Source organism: Neophocaena asiaeorientalis, unplaced genomic scaffold (genome assembly GCF_003031525.2).
Source record: "Neophocaena asiaeorientalis asiaeorientalis breed wild unplaced genomic scaffold, Neophocaena_asiaeorientalis_V1.1 scaffold178, whole genome shotgun sequence".
In the NCBI taxonomy this organism is placed as follows: domain Eukaryota; kingdom Metazoa; phylum Chordata; class Mammalia; order Artiodactyla; family Phocoenidae; genus Neophocaena; species Neophocaena asiaeorientalis.
The window spans coordinates 148,454-157,128 of NW_020172371.1; the positions used below are offsets into that span (position 1 = coordinate 148,454).

At 33.5% G+C, this 8,675-nt stretch overlaps 1 non-coding gene across 1 annotated transcript; it reads left to right on the top strand.

Annotated features, from left to right (window-relative positions):
• The first annotated feature begins 1,950 nt into the window (after nt 1-1,950).
• On the top strand, nt 1,951-2,053 carry LOC112390855 (U6 spliceosomal RNA). The gene has a single exon (XR_003001346.1). It is a non-coding gene; the product is annotated as a U6 spliceosomal RNA (small nuclear RNA).
• Nucleotides 2,054-8,675: the final 6,622 nt, after the last annotated feature.

Here is an 8,675-nt window from a genome sequence, read left to right on the forward strand (position 1 = left end):
TCAGAATATTTCTTTGATCATTAGAATTATTAAATGTTAGTCATTGACATTATTGACAGGGACCATATTTTTAAGAATTTGGCATGCACAGTATTGGGCTCAGGCGTTACCATTATTCATAGTTGACGGTTCATTGGAAAGTAAAAAAATATTCAGATACTATTACCGTCTCTTCTCTAAAAGTACAGACAGTCCTCAACTTACAGTGGTTCAACTTAATGATTTTTTTCAACTTTACTGATGGTGCAAAAGTGGTACAAATTCAGTAGAAACCATACTTCAAATTTTGAATTGTAATCTTTTCCTGGGCTAGCAGAATATAGTATGATATTCTCCCGTGATGCTGGGCAAGCTGCAGCTCCCAGTCAGGCATGTGATCACAAAGGTAAACAACTGATACACTTACAACCAGTCTGTTTTTCACTTTCAGTACAGTAGTCAATAAATTACATGAGATATTCAACACTTTATTATAAAATAGGCTTTGTGTTAGATGATTTTGCCCATCTGTAGGCTAATGTAATTTTTCTGAGCATGTTTAAAGTGGGCTAGGCTAAGCTATGGTTAGGTGTATTAGGTTAGGTGTATTAAATGCATTTTTGACTTACGATATTGTCAACTTACTATGGGTTTGGGCACATAACACCATTGTAAGTTAAGGAAGGTCTGTATAGATAGTTGCATTCACTTGCAACATACTTGAGAATGAGTCTAATATGCACTTGTTATAGAGCCTGTTTATAGAAAATGAGCAATGACAGTACCCAAACATTTATCTTTTCCTTTCTAAAGTACAGAAATGAAAATGTCAGGGTTCTGTTAGACATAGGCAAACAAGAAACAAGAAAAAAAAAAAACTCTTTGGGAGCATTTACCTTTATAAGAGAGAAATGTTAAATCTTAGAAGTAGAGTAACTTGGACTACAGAATTAAATTTATCTGAAATACACTGTAAAATAATATTTCACATCACTTGGATAAAGTCACTTAAAAATTTCAATTCCATTTTATATTTTGGATTAAGTAACTTCACGCATAAGCATTTATTTATACAAAATAATTTTTAAAGGAATATGCTAGCTATATGACCTTGGGCAATTTACTTAGCTTTCCTGTAAAATAAGTATTTCTCACCTTTAAAATGGGGATAACAGCTTTGATGCAAAGATTAAATGAAATAATATAATTACATACATAGTTTTAAATAGCTACAGCTAATATCTACATTAACAATATTCACAACATATACAAACAGCCTCAAATTGAGGCGCATACACGTATTCTGTGGATTTTCAAATATGACTTTGGAAAAATGGCAGCCAATGTACACATATGTATTAAAGTTAATAGGCAGAAATTGAGATTATTAGACTGTGTTACAATTTTCTGTTCTTGACTACATTGTTTGGTCAGTGTTTCCTGCCTTAAATTTTCATTATTAAATGAAACATGAACAGCATAGTTATGAAGGAAGGTTATCTTCATTTAACTATAATAAGATTAATATGGATCAGGAGACTTATCTGATTGCACCCTTAAGATCACCAGGATTTAAAGTGCTGCTTCCCCATGCATAATTGGGCTTTAAAAATTCTATGATTCTCCATTAGTGAGCCAGATATTCTCAGGGCAAAAGCTCTTTCCCAGTTGTCAAGTAGACAAACTTGAAAGCTATATTAACTCTTTAGGTTGCCAAAGAACTATAATTGGCCTAAGGTAATAACTCACTGAATCTCACTTTACTGACTTGAATTAATTAGAAATTAACTTCAGTTTGGGGTAAACCTTATATTAAATAGTAAATTCCAAGAAAACAAAAACACTAAGAGATAAATTATTTCACTAAATTATTCAAATTTTTAAACTTTATTTTTATCTTTATATTCCTATGACTATTTTAATGGATTTGATGGAAAATATATGATTGATAAATTTGACAAATATGAGCACTTGCTTCAGCAGCACATATACTAAAGTTGGAATGATACAGAGACACTTAGCATGGCCCCTGTGCAAGAATGACACACAAATTCATGAAGCAATCCGTGTTTTCAAGACCTTTGGACTGCAAAAAAAAAAAAAAGGACGTATTGATATTAAGCCAAAGAAACCAAGATTTTGAAAGCAATGTTAAGAAATCTAAGGTTGTTACAACTCACCTTTTCCTTCATATAAACTCAAAAAAGCCTTTTGGCCACTGCCTCTTCTCAGGATCTCCATCCTTAATGGAGGACATGCAAATAAATTCAGAAAAGGAGAAACACATTCATCATTTGGCATTCGATATTCTTGAATTCTACTATTCTTATTATAGACTATCTGGCATCATATGGCAATGTGAGGTTTTATTTTCAGTGAAAAATCTCAATATTAAGTAGAAAAATATGGCTATAAAATGATACATTTCCTATTTCATCTATGTGAAAATATACAGAAGTTTAAAAGTCGTTATATATGAGCATTAAAATCACCTGGGATCTTTATATTCTTTCTCTTCTGTTTCTCAAATTTTATATGCTATATATGTATATTGTTTATAAGCAATGGAAATAATGTGATATCTTAAAACATTGGAAATTTTTTTGGAAATTTTTTTGCCACAAAGGCCAAAAGGAGTCTCAAACCTTCTACTTCTATAACTAAAATTTTCTGTCTCCAGATCTCTCAAAATACTTACATTAATAATACATTATATTATAATATATTCTTTTTTTAATAAATTTATTTTATTTATTTATTTTTGGCTGTGTTGGGTCTTCGTTGTTGTGCGCGGGTTTTCTCTAGCTGCAGCGAGCGGAGGCCACTCTGCGTTGTGGTACGCGGGGAGAACAGGCTCCAGGTGCACAGGCTTCAGTACTTGTGGCACGCAGGCTCAGTAGTTGTGGTGCACGGGCCCAGCAGCTCTGTGGCATGTGGGATCCTCCTGGACCAGGGTTCGAACCTGTGTCCCCTGCATTGGGGACTTAACCACTGCACCACCAGGGAAGCCCTATAATATATTCTAATAAGAAAACACATTAGCCTCTGGCTGCTTCCAGGCTATATTTGATAAGTTTTTGAACTCCCAGCTTGTTATGGGCAGTAGGGAGAATAGCTCTGTTCTCAGTAGTTGTGTTTTTCCTGACAGTAGCTCCTCAGGGCAGTGCACAGACACCTTTTAACACATGAACAAATGTGCTTGTGGGTTAAACAAGGTCCAGGCTCTGCAATCATGACCCAACAAAGAGCTTCATAACGTGTCTTTCCACCTATTTCATAGTCTAGTTTTTCCAAGATATACTCCTAAGAAAATCCTTACCAGAAAAAAAAAAAACGAAAGAGTGGCATACGGTTCATTCTATCCAGTGTCTGAAGCTGTGTTTCTATGGCAACATTTAGAATTTGAAACACTCCAAGAGCCACCATTTCTCCTGTTAAACAACAAACTTTTCAGGGAAACTGCTGAACCCGTAGTGACTTTTTTTTTTTTTTACAGTGAGACGTTTTCAAGAAATTTTTTTCTCTAAGTCTGCAGTAGGCAAGAAAAAAAGGAAAAATGTATCTTCTAACACCCCTTTTTCTTATCTGCTTTCTCACTTCAAACAAGTTTCTCATTGTGTTTCTGCCCATATTTTTCCAAATCCTAAATCAAAGAATTTGAAATAATATATTTGTGGTAAGTACTCAAGGCTGATCAATGTTCTTAAGTCAAAATGTACAGCACAATAAAAGATACTTTATATTACATAGTGTCTTATCCTTAAAAATTTACGTCTATTATTTCATTTGAGCCCCCCAGTAGTGGGACAGCTATTATACCCATTTGACAGATGTTTGATTAAGTTATGAGGGAGTGTTTTGCCTAAAGTCAAAAGCAGTGACTTAAAAGCAGTGGTGGTTCTAGAACCCATGTTTTCTGACTTTAAACTCTGCTGTCTACCAGATAATCTTCTTGATACTCTATTCATTACTGAGGTCTAAGAAGGTGGTAGATCTTAGATCCTATTTTACAGTTTCATACTCTGTTCACAATGGACCCTGAGCGCAAAATCATACTTACCTAAACTTTAGAAAAATATGGAACTACACTTCGTCTGATTACAGCTAAACATAGGAGGCACTGTGCCAGTTGCTGCCTTTGGCTCCTACATTGTGCCTACAAAACAAGCAAACTAGTGGCTTTCTAAATATTACATTAACATTTTCTTCAACATAGATGTATTATAAATAATCTAGTGGCATAATTATGAGAAAAGCTTATATATTCAGCAGCAAATATTCTGTATTATTTAATACATCTGTGGTTAGCCAGTTTAAAAGGTTGTATATATGTGATATAGGTACAAAAATATTCCTTCTTATAAATATTAGATAAATTAACCTCAAAACAAGTTGACTTTGTTAAGTTGGAATAGTCTGGTGACACAATTTCTGGTTAAATTCTTTTTGTTTTTTTAACTTCAATGCTTATAGTTGTACATCTTTCTAAAATGCATAAGTCTTCTGTTCTGGTTTTTATTCAAATATCTAATCTGTCGTTTACATTAATGGGAGAATTCCAAGGAATACCAAAGAGGTAATCAATCTATATTTATAGGCTCAAGAGTAGAAAGGGACCCATGGAATGGCACAGTCTAATTTTCTCTTAATGTGTTATACTTAGTTTAACACATGCTTGTTGAAAGGTTATTTTATGTTTTCTCCTTGACAGTTCCAGTTTAAGGACCTTTGGTATTTACATTATTCCTTTTATTCCCTGGAGTTTGTTGTAGTACAGTGAAAAAATGAGTCATCGAATAACATGTGATGACCTGAAATAGTTGCTTTAGCTTCCCAAGAGGCCAGACATAGAAATAGTTTAAACCCTGACATCTTGATCATTTCATTGGACAAAAATTCAAAGGAATAAAAGTTGTGAAAAAATATGAACAATTATTGCAATGTTGAGAGATTTTTATAGTTTTTAAGGGTTGTTTTGATAACCATATTTAATAGTGAGTAGGTAAATATTAACTCTGAAAATCATTTGCCTGTAATCGTAAGTTTTGTCTGTGGGTGCCTAACACATACATGAAAAAATATATATAAATGAAATTGATTAATCTACCAAAATGACTAAGCAAAAAGGCTTGCTCTCTAACATTCAGAATTCTCCTTAATCTTGTGATATAATCACCTTCGATTGCCCATAGCCATTGTTCCATGCTGAAAATAGAAATGTGTTCCACTTCTGCTTTCTGAGGGAAGAAAAGACCCACTTTTGAAAAGGAAATTAAAAGATCACTTGGGCTGCAAAATGCAAAAATATTTCCATTTTTATGCACATTGGAAAAATCATTGCTAAGAAATCATTTGAAAAGAAAGAATTCATTGCGAGCTACAGGTGTGACAACTGTCAAATTGCAATACAGATTTTTTTCTTTCGTGGGGATTTATTAATTGCTGAAAGAATTACTCATGAGAATTTTAAAATAGAAATGTAGAAAATTACTTCTCCCCAAAAAAGGGCTTAAGTAATTTGTTATTATTGCCCTATGATACTCTGTTTTTCAGTCGTTTGCTTGCTTGCTTGCTTTTTTACTTTTAGATCAGAATGAATATGCTCTATACGAAGTTTTTTTAATCCTTAGAAAACCATCAAAAGACTGCTCTGGAATTATCTACTTTTGAGCTAAAAACTAGTCAGATAACAGGTGGCCTGAGTGGGTGAGTGTGAAATTCAAGGGCTAGAAGAAGAGGGAGATTTGCTTGCTTAAAATCTTCCTCTAGTTCAGTGTTTGAACTCCTTAATTTAATTAAAATACCGAGCAATTGTATTTGATTTCCTCTCCGTAATAATAAAAGTATAGACTAGTGAAAGTGCCTGACACATTCAAGAAATATATTATGATTTGTGTTAGATGTGTGTGCATTTGTTGTGTGTTTGCAGGGCCACTATTGACGGTGGAAATGAGAAATAGGCTTTGGGAATTTTGTGAAGGGCTAAAAATTTTGTTTGGACTTTATTCTGTGGTCAATATAGATTTCTTGAGCTGATGGATAACATGATCACATCTCACACAGGAATTAAGCTATAATGGCAATATTGAGAAGAATTGGAGCAAGTAAGAGTCTAGAGGCAAGGAGAACTATGTGGAGACTATTGGAATAGTCTAGACAAAAGTTGATGAGGGCCAACAGGAAAGGAGGGAACAGATCCGAAAATATTGATATTTTGATAAGCTGATGCCTTAAACTTAAGTCATCTGGGAAAACTACCAGTGTATAATATCTCAATGAAGTACTGATTGCTTTCGTCTTCTCCTTGGAGGCCAAACCTCATTTAACTACAAGAAAACGTTCAGCCCTAGAGAATAATGAAGTACTCACTGGTACTTTAACCATGACACAATGAAACAGTATATTGGACGGAGTTAAAAATTCTGTTTTTCAGCCAGCAGCTTCTTAATGACAAATAAGGCCTTATATTTTAAAACACCAAAAGACTTGGAGATTTTAAAAACCAAAGAGCTCAGATGATAATCCTTTGCTAATAAGAAATCACAATGGACTGTAAATAATCTTGAGTACTTGTCAATAAAGGAGAAAAGAATGATAATTACAAGCAGGCTAAACTTTTTGCAGCTATTATCTGCCTTCTTAAACAGAACATAATCGGGCTCAATTCTATGTATCTGAGATTAGGAAAAAATGAAAATATTACTATACCTATTTCTAATATTACCATTTTTTCCCTTTTATGATTTGCCAAATTATCAAAATGATCTCTAGGCCATAGCTAAAAAAATGGGTATCCTAAAGCACTCTATTTTTTTGTTTTCCTGAGTTCTTATGACATATAAGGACATTAAGTACTGCTACGAAACAATGCCATTTTACAATTAAAAATTTATTAAATTACTTCTGAACCAGAAGGTCTGGCCATCCTCCTCTCCTTTTTCCTGCTCTTTGAATTATTTTTGGACCCCAGCATAAATCAAGGTAAATAGACCCTGTGAATAGAGTATGGGCAGAATGATTCTTCTGAACATGTAGTAAATATTAAAGGTTGATCAGACAGTATGTACTTGACAAGATATTTTAAAACTGCATATTTGGGTTCCATGCACAAACCACGCACGAGTGCACACACTCTCACACATTTATAAAGACTGATGCAAAACAGAACCAAATTTAAAGGATCAAACTAACCAACCCCTCAAATTCTGTCAACCTTCCCACCTGTATTCTTACTTCCATGTTCCTAACTCAAACTGGAAAAAAAGTGATAGGCATAACCAGAAAATGCTGTTGTTGATTTAGTAGTGAGGATGGGAACAAGAGAGAGAAAATAAAGTTCTAGTGTTGCAGTGGTGTTGAAGATTAGCAGCCAGACCATACTGGGGAATGAATAGAGCCTCAACACTATTTATAAAGAAAGATAGCATTTACTTTGCTTTTTTCCTCTTGTTTCCAATTCTGGTGATCTTGACCTTGTGAGGTTCAAATGAGATGATGAATGTGAAAGTGCTTTGCAAACTGTAAAATACCATAGATTTTAGGAACATTACACATTTGGGTTTAGGTAACATTTCAAATGATGTAGTAATTTTCATCTCTCCTACTCAGATTTAGTTTCTCAGTTACCCACATGTCACTTTTAAAATGTTAGCCTTAAGCCATTGCATTTTTATTATGTCACTACTAAGAAGAGCTATGAATTTAGCTAGTAAAGTGTTCTTGCTGCCTAAGTAATCTGTCAATTAGAAGGAGTATTTTCACCCACTGAAAGATGTCCTCTTAGACTTCCACAAGAGTTTCCTAAAGAAAAAAAAATTAAAATATAAATGAAACAGGCAGAAATATAAAATATTGGATAAACAAATCTGCTAAACCACAAATTGGAAACACATTGTTAGACTTCTTAGTAAAATGATTATGTAAACAATTCTGAATTGAGCGCCTTCTATGGGCATGGGCTTGTTTATTTCTCTCTTTTTCTCATTCCATACTTAATGCACAATTGTTGTGTGTCCTGTGTCCTTTCTTTTCCTACATATAATGCTGGCCAATCCTTGGCAATCTGAAAGAACATTACTATCACAGAATTTTCTAAATGAATGTGAATTTAGAGATTATCCAGTAAGAAAATCACACCCATCTGGAAGGTAAGCTCTGTCAAAGTAGAGGCCATATTATATTTACAGTATAGCTGTATTCCTAAACCTAATAGCTTATATATAACGCATACCTGATATTTATGGAAGAGGAAATTCAGTTCTAAAAAGATTGTAATTTGTCCGAGTTCACAAAACTAGAATCTAGATCTTCACTCCTAGCTTAATGCTTTGCCTGACATGCCACGGAGTTTCTTTAAGGATCCGATATCATCTTCAAATGAGTAAAATTTAGGTAGGAGAATAATATTTTCTTGGTTATTAATGTATAACTCACACTAAATTAGTAACTCTTGAATCTGATTATGTTGATATATACTTGGTAAATTACAAACGATACCTACTTCACTTGGTTTATAATTGGACAATATTTGATTACAATTTCTCGACTTAAATTTGGAACCATGGAAAAGACAACAGAATTAAGTGACCAAAATAACAAAAAAGATATTGTTGTCCCCTTTAAACAAGCAGTAATTAATTACTAGATCTGAAACCACTTCTAATATCCAAGAAGTTTATTAATTATCTTGCCAAGAA